The sequence below is a fragment of the Vulpes vulpes genome, chromosome 15 (genome assembly GCF_048418805.1).
Source record: "Vulpes vulpes isolate BD-2025 chromosome 15, VulVul3, whole genome shotgun sequence".
NCBI classification, from domain to species: Eukaryota; Metazoa; Chordata; class Mammalia; order Carnivora; family Canidae; genus Vulpes; species Vulpes vulpes.
In genome coordinates this window covers 89,484,326-89,503,110 of record NC_132794.1, presented here as the reverse complement: position 1 = coordinate 89,503,110, position 18,785 = coordinate 89,484,326, and the positions used below count along the sequence as shown (strand labels likewise).

The window sequence follows — 18,785 nt, the reverse complement described above, 5'->3', positions numbered from 1 at the left end:
CCTCTTACAGTTGAGGATTGGATTATTTGGCTGTAAATTTCTTTTTTTGTAATGTCCTTGTCAGATTTTGGTATCAGGATTAAGCTGGCTTATAAAATAAAGTGGAAACATTCTTTTCTCTTTCATTTTCTGAAATTGTTAACGTAACATGATATTAAGTCTTCTTTAAAGGTTGATAGAACTTTCCAGGGAACTCAGAGGAGCATGGAGTTTTATTCATGCAAAATTCTTATTATAGTCTCTTTGATACATATAGGGCTATTCAGATTTTGTGTTTCTTCATAAAATTATGTCTTTTTAAAATAAGAATTGCCCATTTTATTCAAGTTGTTGAATTTATTGTCATGAAGTTGTTTGTAATATTACATTATTATCCTTTTAATGTCTGTGGGATCTGTAGTGATGCTTCTCTTTTATTCCTGATATTGTTAATTTGTGATTTTCGTGTTCTTTTCTTAATTATTATTGCTAGGTGTTTATTAATTTAATTAATCCTTTAAAAGAAAAAATGTTGGCTTTGTTGATTTTTTTCTATTTGCTGATTTCTTTTTTTATTATTATCATTTTTATTTGCTGATTTCTAATCTGATCTTTATTATTCCTTTCTTATGACTTACTTTGGATTTAATTTGCTCTTCTTTCTCTGGCTTCTTTTCTTTTTAAAAGAGTTTTAAAATTTATTTGAGAGAGTCAGAGCATGCACAAGTGGGCAAAGGGCAGAGAGAGAAGGAGAAGGGCTCCCTTCTCATCAGGGCTCCATCCCAGGACCCTGGGATCATGACCTGAGCAGAAGGCAGTGGCTTAACCAACTGAGCCACCCAGATGCTCCCTTTCTCCAGATTCTTAACGTGGAAATTTAGATAATTGATAGTAAATCTTGCTATTTTCTCTAATATGTGAATTTAAAACTAAATTCCTCCTTTAAACATTATTTGGTCTGTGTTCCACAAATTTTGGTAAGTTATTAATTTTTAGTTTGAAGTATTTTCTAATTTCTCCTGTGATTTTTTTCCTTGACTATGAGCTATTTAGAAAAGATTTAGTTCCCAGATACAAGGAGATTTTCTAGCTATCTCATTATTTTTTATTTGTAATTTAATTTAGTTTTTGCATATTTGTGGAAAGTTCAAGATGTTTCTCAAACTCCTCTAGCTTGTCAGGACTTAACTTTCAGACTCCATTTCCCTTCTGGATCTTATTAAAACTTGGCTTCATACTTTATTAGGGTGAATCTAGAGTACGTCTTAAACGAAAGTTTCATTGTTATTCCTATAGTGTGGCCTTCTGCTGTCTCAACCAAATGCCAACAATGTTATTACAGTATTAACAGGATCTCTCCACTCTGAAGGGGCCAGGAACTGTGCTTTTTTTCCTCCCTCACAGTACTTGTTCTCTAATATCTCTATTTCCCTCTCAACTCTATTTTAACTGCTATCTGGTAAACTTTCATAGTCTCATTCTGAGCCTCATCCTCATCCTCAGTTGGGATTTGTACAGGCCTTCCCAATGGGGCCTTCTCTGCACAGCCACTTTTTCTCTGTTACCGTGTATCATAGATTACAGCTACTTCAACCAACCCAAACTGATTTCTGCCTCTTCATACTAATTGGATCACCTAGAGCAGCTCAGGCTCTAGCTCTCTGCATTACAGTTGGAAAATTATATCTATTTAGAGAACTGGGTGATCATGGGCTCACTTCAAGAGGTTCCTTTCGCTCAAGAGTTACAGTCATGTGCTGTCTGTTGTTCTCTGCCTGAAAAAGTTGCCTCAGTTTTTTTTTTTTTTTCAGATTTATAGTTTATTTCAGGAGGGCTGATACAGTAACACTTATTTCAACATAGTTGGAAGTGGAATTCTATCATTTTGCTATTTGCTTTCTATTTGTCCTGCCTTTTTCCCTCTTCCTATTTTTTTCTTCTCTCCTGTTTTCTTTTAGGTTAATCACATTTTTATGTTTTGTTTTAATTATTTTAATGACTTTATAACTATAATTTTTGTATTATTTTTAATTAGTTGTACTAAATATTGCAGTATTGATCTTTAACTTAAGTTCTACATAGAGTTAATGTAGTACTAATTTCAATAAAACTTGTATAACTAGTTTCAATAAAACTGTGATCCCACTTAGACTCCCCATCCTTTGCGATATTGTTTTATGTATTCTGTATCTATGTATATTTTAATCCCATAAATACAATATTATATTTTTATTAAATAATAAGCTGTTTTTTAATTGTGTAAAAAACATACAAAATTTACCATCTTAGTTATTTTTAAGTGTATACTTAAGTAGTGTTAAATATATACTGTCAGTTGTTTTTTCAAGAAATGAGTAGAACATGCAAAATATCCACATATTTACCATGCCCAGTCTCCCCCCCCCCCTTTTTTTATGATAGTCACACACACACACACACACACACACACACACACACACACACAGAGGCAGAGACATAGGCAGAGGGAGAAGCAGGCTCCATGCACTGGGAGCCCGACGTGGGATTTGATCCCAGGTCTCCAGGATCACGCCCTGGGCCAAAGGCAGGTGCTAAACTGCTGCGCCACTCAGGGATCCCCCCACCCCCTTTTTTTTAAAGAGGGAGGGAGTTGGGGAGGGCAGAGGGAGAGAAAGAATCTTAAGTAGAGTCCATGCCTAGTGTAGAACCTGATGTGGGCTCCATCTTACAACCCTGAGATCATGACCTGAGTTGAAATCAAGAGTTGGATGCTTAATTGACTGAGCCAGGTGTCCCTTGTGTCCCCTTTATTTCTCCTTGTATGTGTGAAGTTCCATTTCATGTAGTTTCTCTTCAGCCAAGGAACTTTTCAACTTTGTGAGTTTTGGGAGGATGGCTCCAGTCTTTTCTTAAGCCTATATATTGAAATTTTTATTTCAGATATTACAGTTTTCATTTCTAGAGTTTTCATTTGGTTCTTTTGCATAGTTTCTATTTTTCTGCTTAGATGTTCCATCTTCTTATTCATTATGATCACCTTTTCCTTTAGAAGTTGATTAAATTTATGATAGCAGCTTTAAAGAACTCCTCTGGAAACAGTATGGAGTTTCCTCAAAAAATTAAAAATAGAATTACCATGTAATCCAGTAACTCTGCTACTGGTTATTTACCCAAAGAAGATAAAAACACTAACTTGAAAAGATATATGCACCTGTGTTTATTGCAGCATCACTTATAATAACCAAGATATGTAAGTTACCCAAGTGCCCCTGGATAGATGAATGGATTAAGAAGATGTGGTGTGTGTGTGTGTGTGTGTGTGTGTGTATCTTGTACGTATGTGTGTGTATCTATCTATCTATCTATCTATCTATCTATCTATCTAATCTTGCCATTTGCAACAACATGGATAGATCTAAAGGATATAATGCTAAGTGAAGTAAGTCAGAGAAAGACAAATACCATATGATTTCACTCATATGTGGAATTTAAGAAAACCAAACCTAGAAAAAGAGTGACAAAAAAATGGATTCTTGGGGCACCTGGTTGCTCAATAAGTTAAGCATCTGCTTTTGGCTCAGGTCATGATCTCAGGGTCCTGGGACTGAGCCCTACATTGGGCTCTCTGCTTAACAAGAGGGAGTATGCTTCTCCCTTTCCTTCTCCCCCTCTCCTCCCACCCCCAGCTCATGCTTTCTCTCTCTCTCTCTCAATTAAATAAATAAAATCTTTTTTAAAAATGGACTCTTGGGATGCCAGGTGGCTCAGCAGTTGGGTGCCTGCCTTTGGCCCAGGTCGTGATCCTGGGATCCGGGATGGAGTTCCACATTGGGCTTCCTGCAAGGAATCTGCTTCTCCCTCTGCCTCTGCTTCTGCCTCTCTCTCTCTGTGTCTCTTATGAATAAATAAATGAATCTTTAAAAAAAATGGACTCTTAAATATAGAGAACAAATTGTTTGTTGCCAGAGAGGAGATGGGTGGGGGAATGGGTGAAATAGGTGAAGGGGATGGGATTAAAAATACATTTATCCTATGAGCACTGAGTAATGTACAGAATTGTTGAATAATTACATTGTACACCTGAAACTAATATAACATGTATGTTAATTATACTGGAATTTAAAAATAAATAAAATTTAGAAAGTAGTTATCTGATAATTCCAACATCTGCATTATTTTGGAGTTTCTATTAACTGCTTTTTCTTTTAACTGTGGGTCACATTTTCTATTTCCATGTGTAGTAAGTTTTTAATTCTATCTGGACATTATGTTTGATACTGTAGAGAATCTGGAGTTTATTCTCTTTATCTGAAGAGTGCTTTTTTTTTGTTAAATTCAAGTAGACAGTTCATTTATTGGTTGGTCATCTTAAACTAATATAGGTTTCATTTTACATTTTGATAGAGCAGATCTGTTTTAGTTTTTCTTTTAGTCTTAGGATGAGACATAGTCTACTCCTTGGCATTACTCCTCTCTGCAATTTTACTGGAGAGCCCAGATATTTATCAAGCCTCTTTAATTTGGCATAATTCAAACTCAAAACACTCTTTCCCTGCATTGGGCAGCAGCTGAAATCTTTGCTCAGCCTTTTCAACTTTCCAGCTATTGCCTTCCAACAGTCTTTTTGGAGTGTCACAGTTCTGTGGTCAGTTTATACTTAGATTTTATACCTAGATTATAATTTTTGTATTCAAATTTATTCAGAGTTTTGGGAGCTCCCTCTTCTGTGTCTTTTCCTTTTTTGGATTTCCTATCTCAATTTCCAGCCTCCTTGCCAGCTCTAACCTTGTGCTCTGAGAGTTTCTGCACCATTCTGTACAGACTAGGGAATGCCCTAAATAGATTATTGGGTAAATTATTGTATATGGCTCTTTCATTTTCTATGGACTGAATCAATGTTGCATGAAAATTAAGAAGAATGTTTTTTAAAAAAAAACAAAAACAGGGATCCCTGGGTGGCTCAGCGGTTTAGCGCCTGCCTTTGGCCCAGGGCGCGATCCTGGAGTCCCAGGATCGAGTCCCACGTTGGGCTCCTTGCATGGAGCCTGCTTCTCCCTCCTCCTGTGTCTCTGCCTCTCTCTCTCTCCATGTCTATCATAAATAAATAAATCTTTAAAAAAATAAAAAAAGTTTTTTTAAAAAAGTTGTGACAATAGATGCTTTGTCATGTCAGAAAGCTTAGGTGCCTCTTCTGTGACTGGCCTGGGAAATGATTGGCAAGGATAGAATGACACACTGTATTTCACTAGTAGCCAAATTAGGACCTTTTACTACAGATCACTGAGCAACCTGTATCACTATGTTATTGTTGTTGTTGTTGTTGTTTTTAACAGGTTTCTCATGAAGAATATCCTTTCTGCATTTGCATTTATCCTTTCTGTTTGGTTGTAGTAAATGGGGAATGATAATTTTCTGATGAGCAGCCCAGATAAGTGTCTTTGTGAAACCTCATATACCTTGTGAAATAAAATTTATATGTCTTCTTTCTGATTTGTACTATTCATGGGAAAGGGTACTTCTGGTATGTTAAGCCAGCATATTCTGTTTTCTTCTTTCTGATTATGGTATTCCTTTACCATCCCACTTCTCCTTTGGAGAACCCTAATGTCATTTATGTGGGGCATGCAATCTTTATAATTGTATTCTTTGCCTATCTTTCTGATCCACAACCCCATCTTTCTCACCTTAGGGGTAGAAATGTGGTGCCAAATTACCACAATAATTAGTTCAAGTATAGGCCAGAATAAGACCAAATAAAATTTTCCTCAGGATATTTCTCTTCAGCTTAGACCCTGAGCTTCTAAGGCAAGAACCATGTTTTTGCTCAACATTGCACCCTCTGTACCAGGCACAGATGTGGAAAAATGTGAATGAATATTGAACAGAATGAGTGGCCCTTGGCAGAATCACGCATTGATTGACTTTGGCTTTCCAAGATTGGATTCTTCTTTTTTAACCTAGTAGCATCTATGAAATTTGAGTCAGAAATTGGCAAAGCTATTCATGAAATGGACCTGACCAACATATTGTTGGGGCATGACTGAAAGAAAGAAAATCCCAAAGAAAGTATTTTTGAGACTAGACCCTCATTTCCCCAGAGCAGTGTAATTTTGATTTTTGAAACAGGTGCATGCACATTTCCTTCAAGTCCTTGTCCCACTCTACTCCCAGGACCTCAAAGGACTCAGGAAGTTCTTTCACAAGAAATAATCTATTTCAAGTATATCAGTTCTCTATGTTGAGTTTTAGAGAAGTACCATTAGCATCATTGAAATAACATTTGTGAATTAGGAGACCTGGAAGGTGTCACAGACTGGTTAGAGGCAGAATGATTTAGGAAGTGGGAACAATGGTACCTGGTTAAGATGTATTTGTTACTTTTACAACCATCTCCATTTTCCTTTTCTTTCTGCTATTTTCAGGTACTCAGTGATCTCAGAGTTACAGCTTTCTTGGTAGGGATTTTGGAGAAATATCATTACTATACTATAGGTTAGATAAGAATAGGCTTTTTTGAAAATCTGGAAATTTAATTACCTTACATATCATTGTTTCATTGTGGAATTATTATTAAATTCTAAACATTCAACCTATACATGGATATTTATAAAATGACTGCTTGTAAGTTGGAGTGGTTCATTGTCAATAAATTTAGACTCAACAAATGGTTAAGTGCTTAAAGTAGCCACTGTATTAGGGGCTTTAGCTGTGTTATCTGGCATAATCATAAAATCCTGGGTGCATGTGTCATCCTTATTTTATGGAAAGGGATTTAAACAACAATTTTTTTTTAAAATTTTTTATTTATTTATGATAGTCAGAGAGAGAGAGAGAGAGAGAGAGAGAGAGAGAGAGAGGCAGAGACATAGGCAGAGGGAGAAGCAGGCTCCATGCACCGGGAGCCCGACGTGGGACTCGATCCTGGGTCTCCAGGATCGCGCCCCGGGCCAAAGGCAGGCGCTAAACCGCTGCGCCACCCAGGGATCCCTAAACAACAATTAGAATTAAAAATAAACATTGTGACTTTTGACTTCTGGTCTGGCATATAAGGAGCTTAGACATCTCTACTCCATCATAACAAGAAATAAAAAGCTGAAGAAATGAAAAATCCAACTCTTCTTAGATTCATAAGAGAAATGAGGTTACAGGGCAAGCCCTTATGCTGTATTCTTTATGGATCATCTAATTTGGAATACACTCAAGTTTAACTCAAAGAAATATGAGGTCCAAAAATGAGTAACAGTGTAAACGTTGCTTGGTCAGAAGACACCTAAAGCAAACCTTTTAACAAATGCCAGAACACTAAATAGCTTATTTAGCTTATTCACAATCAAAATTTCAATGATTCTAGAAAAATATAACTCAAAATCCATTAATGTTCTTGTCCCTGAGTAAGACTCAGAGCTCTCTCTCTCTCTCTCTCTCTCTCTCTCTTAGAAATGGATTGCCAGCCTCCCAGTAGAATATAAAGCTCCCATCACCTTCTGTTTTCCATCTTACTTTAAATCTTACTTCACAGATTTTGTTAAGGGTCAATTTGACATCCATTTCTTTTTTTTTTAATTTTTATTTATTTTTGATAGTCACAGAGAGAGAGAGAGAGGCAGAGACACAGGCAGAGGGAGAAGCAGGCTCCATGCACCGGGAGCCCGATGTGGGACTCGATCCCGGGTCTCCAGGATCGTGCCCTGGGCCAAAGGCAGGCGCCAAACCACTGCGCCACCCAGGGATCCCATTGACATCCATTTCTTAAATCAGATTTGATAGTGCTCTTTATGAGTCTTCAAAGCACAATCTGGAAGAAAGGCTACTAATTCAAGTTTGAAAAATGTACCCCCTGAATGATCTCAGAAGTGTTTGGCAACAACTGCATTATTAGACAAAACTGAAATAATCATGAAGCTGAGAAAGAGCTTATTTTATGTATGGTTGGGTAGAAAGCTAAATAATTCTACATATTCTAACATTGGTTGGTGTCCTGACCTTTGTAAACATTTAACCTGTAAAGACATTTGAGAAGCCTACGACTTACTCTGTCTGTCTTAAAAAAATGATAGATTTTATATTTGAATTTTTACAAATGGAGTCACAACTACCTGTATCTCCAAAGGAGCAGTTGTCTTACAAGGTACAGAACATGAGAAAATATTTTCTAGAGAGCTCTGGAAACTTTTAAGGTCTTAAAATTTGTGGAGAAAATGAAATTTTATGTTTTTAAATGAAGAATCTACATTATGATAGTGGGCTACATCTGTTTGGAAGCAGCCCTTTCCAGTTTTCACTTAGCATGCTGCTGCACGTATTTGCTTAATTCCTCACAGAAATGTGTCATCAAATAAGAAATTATCAAATTACCATTTAAAAATAAATAAGCAGTTGGCATTTTTAGGAGAATCATTTCCATGAAATTCCAGATCTTATGAACTAATGCTAAGCATTTTCAAACCAGTTGTTTCAAGGATTTGAAGAAAATTGATTACTATTAAATCTTGGCCAGATGACCAGTGATAGATTAAATAGTTTCCAAATTTTTGTTTTGGATCATCAGAGATGAAGTAAAATGGAGTATGTTTTGGGAAATGAGAAGTAGATCTAGGACAAGGAGTTCCCATCCCAAAAAGCTTGGTGTTTTGGAAGGCTCTCCTCAGAAATGGCAAGGAGAATATAGAATTCTACCAACAAGAATGTGGGGCACATAACCTACAAATGCCAATTGTAGGATTCTGCCTGATTCCTGACCATATTAATTCCCAAGTTATCTCTGGTCAACTAGCCTTTTGGGAATGAGTGACAATTTTTTTTTCACTTTTTTTTTTAAGTTTTATTTATGAGAGAGACAGAGGAGGCAGAGACATAGGCAGAGGGAGAAGCAGGCTCCTCACAGGGAGCCCAATGTGGGACTCAATCCCCAGACCCTGGGATCACGCCCTGACTTGAAGGCAAATGCTCAACTGCTGAGCCACCCAGGCGTCCCTGAGTGACAATATTTAAGGGAAGAGCCAAATATTTCAGGAAGTAGAGTTCTCAGCCTCTGATGAACCTTTGATGAGCCTCTCATAGTCTGATGGGGACTGGCCTATGGATTCTTGGAATTATATGGAGATTGAGCTATGCCTTTTACATTCCAATGTATGGAATTAGAGCAGCATGCTGAATTAGAAGTTTTTACTAAGGGATCAATGTACAATAAGTGTTATATACTAAAGCAGAGTAACAGTCCAAAGTGCAGAAGGATATACCTGGAAACTGGCCACATCATCTTAAAGACTCCTCATCTATTAGGAGGGTATTAAATTATGTATTGTTAGATAGATGAGGAGGATTTTAAAAAAGATTTTTATTTATTTGAGAAAGAAAGACAGCATGAGTGGGGTGAGGGCAGAGGGAGAGAGAATCTTGAGCAGACTCCCTGCTGAGCGCAGAGCCCGACACAGGGCTCAGTCTCGTGACCCATGAGATCATGACCTGAGCTGAAATCATGAGTTGGATCCTTAACTGACTAAGCCACTTAGGAGAATTTTTAAAGGAAGCTTTATTTGGAGAAAATGGTATTCTGAATCTTTTCCTGCATACCTGTCTCCCAGGAGTAGGGTGAGAGTGCTTCCATCTTCACCTAAGTTTAAGAGAGAGGGCTACCTGAGGCACTTGATATGGATTTCCTATCAGTGGTTTGGAAGAATGAAATGAACTCACTTCTTTCAAGGAAATCTAGAGGAAGAAAGAGATGGCCACCTTCTTTCATGGTGGGACATGGAGAATTGCTCCTGTTTTGGAATTGGCCTGCACTTCTCAGAGTATTTGGAGGGAAAAATTCATGAATGTATCTAGTGGGTCAGATGTGGTTATACCTACAAGGGCCAGTATGGGAGATGTCTTAGATCCAGGACAATAGAAGTTCATAGACAGGCAAACAGGCCTCAGCAAGGTGGACCCTACTGTTTCCATGGAGCCCAAGGAAGAAATAAATGACTGCCAGAATAGAGTACAATCATCCAAGTTGAGGGAAATAAATGTGACAGACTGCTAGCATTTGGGTGTGTGTGAGGTGCTTCAAAATATCTGTCATGGCACTCTCACCTTCAGAGAACATGATACCAAATTACAACAGTACCAATTAAATAAGAGTTTTATTGTTTTCCTTACCTTTCCTTACCCTTTTATGAAACTTTGAGCAGGAGATAGATATAATTTTGAATGAAATATAAAGGTTTGATAACCTGAGATTAGACATTTTGTGAACTTCGAGACTTATTGAGTCTTAAAGTTACTATAGAACATTTGCTACCTGAGAGTGAGAATTAAAAACCATGAAACTGCTCAAGTTTCTATCCAGGGCCATAGGAAATGCTTCCCCCACAAAATATATTTTAAAGGGATAATGAAGACAAAAGTAACTCTACTACCTGATGATCTCCTATGAGTCTGCTTGTTCAGTGTGTTGGTTTTATAAATGTTTTTTCACAGTTTGCAGATTATGGCACAGGATAAATTTAGAAGAGAATAGCATGATGGTTAAGAACATGAGTCTAGAATCGGACTAGTTCCAAGTCTTGGCTTTTCCATTTTTCAGTTATGTTACTTTGGATAACTTATTTAAATTATTTAGGATCAGATCCAGATTCCTTATTTGTAAAATGAGGATAATAGTGATAACTACCACAAAAGATTGTTAAGATTAGATGAGATAACGCAAGTAGAATGCACAGCTGGGTGCCTAGCTCAAAATGTTAGCTATATAATGGGTTTAGACTTTGAAGAGTTTAAATGGTAGGAACTTCTACTAGATTTGTTTCCTGAGGCAAGGGAAACAAAAGCAAAAATAAACTGTTGTGACTTCATCAAAATAAAAAGCTTTAAAAAAAAATAAAATAAAAAGCTTTGCACAGTAAAGAAACAAATCAACAAAACTAAAAGGCAACCTACAGAATGGGAGAAGATATTTTCAAATGACATATTAATAAAACTCACCCAAAATCCAAACAATCCAATTAAAAAATAGGCAGAAGACATGAATAGACTGTTCCCCAGAGAAAAAATACAGATGGCTAACAGATACATGAAAAGATGCTCAATATCACTCATCATCAGGGAAATTCAAATCAAAACTACAGTGAGACATCACCTCACATCAGTCAGAATGGCTAAAATTAACAACACAGAAAATAGCAGGTGTTGGCAAGCACGTGGGGGAAAGGAGAATGCTCTTACACTGTTGGTGGGAATGCAAACTGGTGCAGCTGCTCTGGAAAACAGTATGGAGGTTCCTCAATAAATTAAAAATAGAACTACCATAGCATCTAGAAATCACACTACTAGGTATTTACCCAAAGAATACAAAAATACTAACTCAAAGGGATACATGTAACCCAATGTTTATAGCAGCATTATGAACAATAGACAAACTATGGAAAGAGCCCAGATGTCCATCAGCTGATGAATGGCTAAAGAAAATGTCATACACACACACACACAGGAATATTACTCAGCCATCAAAAAGAATGAAATCTTGCCATTTGCAATGACGTTGATGGAACTAGGGACTATTATGCTAAGCAAAATAACTCAGAGAAAGACAGATACCATTTAATTTCACTCATATGTGGAGTTTTTAAAATATTTTTCTTTATTTATTCATAGAGACACACAGAGAGAGAGAGAGAGAGAGAGAGGCAGAGACACAGGCAGAGAGAGAGAGAGGCAGGCTCCATGCAGAGAGCCTGACATGGGACTCCATCGAGGGTCTCCAGGATCACACCCCGGGCTGCAGGCGGCGCTAAACCGCTGCGCCACATGTGGAATTTAAGAAACAAAACAAATGACCATAGGGAGAGAAAACGAGAGGAAAACCAAGAAATAGTCTCTTAACTATAGAGAACAAACTGATGGTTATCAGAGGGGAGGTGGGGGGGATGGGTGAAATAGGTGATGGGGATTAAGGAGTGCACTTGTTGTGATGAGTACTGGGTGTTGTATGTAAGTGTTGAATCACTAAGTAGTACACCTGAAACTAATATACTATATGTTAACTAACTGGAATTTAAGTAAAACCTTGAAAAAGAAAGAAAAAAAGTAGAATAACAATTTTTTTTTTTTGCAGTAAGGGAATTTAGTCATATGGATTTTAAAGTAATAGCCAATTGTGAGCTACATTGGTTTTAATGTTTTTGTTGTTTAAAATACTGTCAAAATATTTTAAAATATAAATTATCAATAATTATTATTTGAGTTTATTAAAAAGTTTACTACTACAAACCATGCCAGAATAAAAATGCATGTATATGCTCATTTACTGAGAATAGATTTATTTCAGTAGTGTAGATTTCTCAAAGTGGGATGTCTAGGTCAAAGTTCTATGTATTTTAAAATTTCATAAAGTCAAATTATTAAGATATAATTTATGTGCAGTAAAAATGATTTTAACAAATGACTATAGAATACAGTAATGAAGCCACCACAACCATCAAGATAGAGATTTCTATCATCCTGAAAAGTTTTCTTATGCATACTCTTTGCAGTCAATCTCCCTCAGTTTTTAGTTGTCTCTCATCTGATATCTGTTCCTAAAGTTTTCCCTTTGCAAAATGTCCTATGAATGGAATTAGCTTCTTTCACTTAGCATAATACTTTTTGAGATTCATCCATCTTGTTGAATGTATTAGCATTTCATTCCTTTTTATTGCTGAGCAGTATTCTGTTACATGAATGTTCTACAATTTGTTTACCCATTCATCTGTTGATGCACATTTGGTTTGTTTCTAGTTTCTTGATGTCATGAGTAAAGTCACTAGAAATATTCGTTGTCAGATCTTTGTATGGACATTTCTGTTGTGTGAATACCTAGGAGGAGTAGAATTGCTTGCACATATAAGTGTATGTTTGACTTTTTAGGAAATTACCAAATTTTTCCAAAGTGACTACCATTTCACATTTTCCAAAGTGACTACCATTTCACATTTTCACTAGCAATGTATAAGAGTTCCAGTTTCTCCATATCATTGCCAACAGTATTGTCAGTCTCTAATTATTGACAATCTAATGGGTGTAAAGTGGGATCTCATTGTGGTAATTTACATTTCCCTAATGACTAATGATGCTGCACATATTTTCATGTGCTTATTAGCCATTTGTATATGGTGAAATGTCTATGCAGATCCTCTACTTGTTCTTTTCATTGTGCTTTTATCTTATTATTGAGTTGTGAGAGTTATATATATATATATATATATATATATATATATATATATATATTCTGGATATAAGCCCTTTATCAGATAAGTGATTTTAAATTTAAAAAAAAATTTTTTTTAACTTTTTAAAATTTAAGTTAAAAAATTTTTAAAGATATCTTTTAAAGAATGTAAGTTTTTTATTTGATGAAACTCTTTTAATCATTTTTTTTCTTTTGTGCTGGTATATGGGCTTATCTTTATTTCACCCTTCACATTTATAATGTAGTTTTGCTGGATATGAAATCTTTGGTTGATAGTTTTTCCCTCCAGCATTTTGAATACATCATTCTACGACCTTCTGTCTTCCACTGTTTCTGATTAGAAGTCAGCTTTTAATGGTATTATTATTCTTCTGTAGGTGATGGATAGTTTTTCCCTTGATATTTTCAAAAATTTCTCTCTGCTTTTGTCTTCCAAAGTTGGATTATGATGTGTCTAAGTTGGGACATCTTTGAGTTTATCATACTTAAGAGTTCTTGACCTTTTTAAAAAAATATTTATATAGGGATCCCTGGGTGGCGCAGCAGTTTGGCGCCTGCCTTTGGCCCGGGGCGCGATCCTGGAGACCCGGGATCGAATCCCACGTCGGGCTCCCGGTGCATGGAGCCCGCTTCTCCCTCTGCCTATGTCTCTGCTTCTCTCTCTCTCACTGTGTGCCTATCATAAATAAATAAAAATTTAAAAAAATATTTATATAAATGTGTTTCATCATCCTGGGCTATTTTCAGCTCTTCTTCAAATACTCTTTCTGTCTTATAGGTCTCTGAGGTTTTGCTCACTGTTTTTTCAGTTTTTCCCCTTCTCCTTCATATTGGGTCATTTCTAGTGGTCAGTCTTATAGTTCACTGATTCTTCTGCCATGTTCAATTTGCTGTTGAGCCTACTTAATGAATTTTTCATTCTAGTTACACTTTTCAACTTTAATATTTCCATTTAGTTTTTAAAATTTTCTGTTTCTTTCTTGAGATTTCCTGTTTGTTGAGTCATTATCCTCATATTTCCCTTGAACTTTCTGAATAAACTTCTTAAAAGTTTTTGAACATATTTTTTTAAAAAAGATTTTATTTATTTATTCATGAGAAACACAGAGAGAGACAGAGGCAGAGACACAGGCAGAGGGAGAAGCAAGCTCAATGTAGGGAGCCCAATGTGGGATCTTGATCCCTGGTCTCCAGGATCAGGCCCTGGGCTGAAGGTGGCACTAAACCGCTGAGACACCCGGGGTGCCCTGAACATATTTTTAACAATTGCTTTGAGGTCTTTGTCTACTAAGTCTAATGTCTAGACTCACCCCGAGTTAGTTTCTTTTATCTCCTTTCTTTTCCCTGAGTGTTTCTTTGCATGCTTTATAATATATTGTTGTTGTTGAAATCTGGGTATTTTTTGGTTTGAAAATGAGATTTTTTTTTAACTGAAGTATAATTAACATACAGTGTTAAGTTAGTTTCAGGTATACAACATAGTGATTCAACAGTTCTATATATTACTCAGTGCTCATCCAGATAAGTATACTCTTAATCTCTTTTATTCATTTCACCTATACCATCACCATATCTCCTCTGGCAACCACCAATATGCCCTCTGGATTTAAGAGTCTTTTTGTTTGTTTGTTTTTCTCTTTTTCCCCCCTCTTCATTTATTTATTTTTCTTAAATACCACATGTAAGTGAAATCATATGGTATTTGTCTTTCTCTGACTAGTTTATTTCACATAGTATTATGCCCTCTAGGTCCATCCATGTTATTGCAAATGCAAGATTTCATTCGTTTTTATGGCTGAGTAATATTCTATTGTGTATATTTATGTATACATTGTGTGTATATGTATATATACACACAAACAACATCTTTATCCATTTATCTAGTGGTGGGCACTTGTAAATAATGCTACAATAATAAACATAATGCTACATATGTATTTTTGAATTAGTATTTTTATTTTCTTGGGGTAAATACCCAGTAGTGGAATTACTGGACCATATGGTATTTCTATTTTTAATTTTCTGAGGAGCCTCCATACTGTTTTTAATAGTGGCTGCACCAATTTGTAATTCTACCAGCAGTGCATGAGAGTTTCTTTTCCCCCCACATCCTTGCCAACAGTTGTTGTTTCTTGTGTTTTTGATTTTAGCCATTTTGGTAGGCATAAGATGATATCATGATTTTGATTTGCATTTCTCTGATGTTGAACATCTTTTCATATGTCAGTAGGTCATCTGTATGTCTTCTTTGGAAACGTGTCTATTCAGGTCTTTTGCCCATTTTTAATTGGATTGTTTGTTTGTTTGTTTGGTTTTGAGTTGTATAAGTTCTTTATGCATTTTAGATATTAACCCCTTATTGGATACATCATTTGCAAATATTTTCTCCCATTTGGTAGGTTCTCCCATTTTGTTTTGTTCATGGCTTCCTTTGCTGTGCAAAGCTTTTTTATTGTGGTGTAGTTCAAATAATTTAATTTTGCTTTTATTTCACTTACCTAAGGAGACATGTCTAGAAAAATGTTGGGAAGGCCAATGTCAAAGAAATTGCTGCCTAGGAGTTTTATGGTTTAAGATATTACATTTAGGTCTTTAATCCATTTGAGTTTGTTTTTGTGTAATGCATAAGGAGGTGGTTTTGTTTCATTCTTTGTATATAAGATGTCCAGTTTTCCCAACCATTTGTTGAAGAGACTGTTTTTTTTCCATTGTATATTTTTGCCTTCTTTGTCACAGATCATATAAGTGTGCATTTATTTTTGGGATCTCTGTTCTGTTCATCTATGTATCTGTTTTTGTGCCAGTACCATACTGTTTTGATTACTATAAAAGCTGGGCATTTTAGATTATATATTGTAGCAACTCTGGACTGTATTTTTTTTTCCCATTAACAGTTTGTGTGTTTTACATTTTGATTTTTTTCATTGTTTGTTTTTAATAACTTGCTTGTACTTACCCAGAAGAATGGTCTTCTCTGTGGTGTTCAGCTTCATTTTTTGTTCTTATTTTTATTTTTAAAATTTTAGTTTCCAAGGGATTGTCTTGTTCCTGTGTATGTGGTCACTAGTAGATTCAGAAGATACTGTCCCCAAGTTTCCGCAAGCCCCTAAAGTTTTCACCTTCTGTTGATGAATTTATATGTGGAAGAGTATATTAAAAGTTCAAACAGTTCATAAGCATCCTTTCACTCTCTGCCTGGCTCTTCCTGGTATCTTCTGTATATGCCTTTGCCAGGGATATGTGATGGTTTATGTAGTTCTATGCTTTGTTCATTTCCAGGCTTGCTCTGTTCAGTTTCTGCATAGTCTTTTACTTGCATGTGCTGAAACTACTTTTTTGGGGGGAGAGTATTTGCTGATGTCTTTACCAACTATTGCTGGAAGCCTTACTTGTCTTCATATTTTAAGATTCTTGATTGATATTACAAATCTCTTTCATTCTTCTGTCAGTCTATAGGCATATATATATCTGCAAGGTATTTCTGATGGTGGATAATTGAATATATCTGCAAGGTATTTCTGATGGCCCATGAATATCTTTGTTTTATTTACATATAAATGATAATTTGGCTTACAAAAAGTTGTGGTCATGGGACGCCTGGGTGGCTCAGTGGTTGAGCATCTGCCTTTGGCTCAGGGGGTGATCCCGGAGTCTTGGGATCGAGTCCCACATCAGGCTCCCTGCGAGGAACCTGCTTCTCCCTCTGCCTATGTCTCTACCTTCTCTCTGTGTCTCTCATGAATAAATAAATAAAATCTTAAAAAAAAAGTTGTAGTCACAATTATTTCCCTTTAATTAAATCTGTAATACATGGTTGTTTTTGCAATTGATGTAGAAGAGAAATATGACTTTTGTTCCTTCACATATAACTTTTTTCTTGCTTGAATGATTTTTAAGGATTTGTCTTTGTTGTTTCAATTTAAAACTAGAATATATCTAGGTATAAGCATTAAAAATTAATTTGGTCTAAAATTGAAATAAATTTAATAAAGAAGACATAAAATCTAAATTTGAAAACTGATAAAGTTTTACTGAAGTTTGTAAAACTAGATATGAATAAATAGAGAAGCATGCCACGTTCCTGGAGAGAAGAAATAAATGTTACTTCTTACCAAATACTGTGTCATCTTTCATAATATCAGGTGACACATAATCTGTTTGTCACACCATTAGTAATACAATTATAATCTGAATCCAAAAGGGTTTTGTGTGAATGGAATTTGATGAGTTGAGATTTTAAGGTTCATTTATAATAGTAAGTATGTGAAGATACCCAAGAAATTTTGGGAAATGAATATATTATACTGCTAAAATTTTAAGACATTGGGATGGGTGAAAGATCAATGGCATAGAAGAATGAGTCTAGAAAAAAGTAAGTATATATGGAAATTTAATATTTAAAAACAGTTGTGACATTTTAGATCAATGAGGAAAAATAGATTAAAAAATTGTGCTGAATAGTTGAATATGCAGCTTTAAGAAAGTAAATTTAGATTTTTCTACTTTATACTACATACAAAAATTAATTCTAGATGGATTAAAAGTTTAAATATGACTCCTTTTCTAACTATAGAAATCTTAAGGAAATGTGGAAGAATACTTTTATAATTTAAATGGTATAAACACACTACTTAAAACTTAATAATAAAAGAAATGAGGGATCCCTGGGTGGCGCAGCAGTTTAGCGCCTGCCCTTTGGCCCAGGGCGTGATCCTGGAGACCCGGGATCGAATCCCACGTCAGGCTCCCGGTGCATGGAGCCTGCTTCTCCCTCTGCCTATGTCTCTGCCTCTCTCTCTCTCTCTGTGTGTGTGACTATCGTAAATAAATAAAAATAAAAAAAATAAAAGAAATGAGTGGCAGATTTTAGTACATCAGAATACTCTTCTGTTTTACAAAATACTATATAAAGTTAAAAGATTAACAACAGACTGAAAAAATGGACATGAAATACAGAAGACAGAATGTTGGTGAAATGTGTGAAAGTGGACATTGCAGGTAGGAAAATGGTTTGGTATAAAAATTAAGAGGCTCATTCCTAACAATCTTAAATCTGGAACATATCTTATGAAAATAATTCCATGAATATGTTAATATGTTTTCCTTATATCATAATTAAAGAAGCAAAATGCTAGAAGTAACTATACATACATTAATAAGGGAATGATCAAATAAATTTGGTATATCTGTTCAGTTGGAATACAGACAGCTATTAAACAGAATGTAGTAGCACTGTGTGAGCTGGTACAGAAATATGCCTGTAATGTATTTTTAAGTGAAAACATAAATTTGAAGAACATCTGTATAGCATGATCCAATTTTTACAAAAAATATGCATGTGAAGGTATATGTGCGCATATATGCCTGTATATAAACTATAATCTTCCTGTATAATTATACAAAAAACTGTGGAAAGATATATATTTTACAATTAACAGCAGTTAGATCTAGTACATGGATTTTAACAGATGGAGGTATACGTTTATACTTAAAAATCATTTTTGAAGAATAATTAAGGATACATAAATATACTCAAGATATAATTAAAGCATAACAAGTATACCGCTGACTCTCATTATTTTAGTTTGGCTAAGTCAGAAATGAGACTTTTGGATCA

The 18,785-nt window shown here is 35.4% G+C and overlaps 1 protein-coding gene across 4 annotated transcripts in view; it reads left to right on the top strand.

The window, feature by feature from the left end:
- HPSE2 (heparanase 2 (inactive)) overlaps positions 1-18,785 on the top strand; it is a 635,705-nt gene that overhangs the window by 118,168 nt on the left and 498,752 nt on the right. The gene's annotated exons all lie outside the window — the stretch shown is intronic.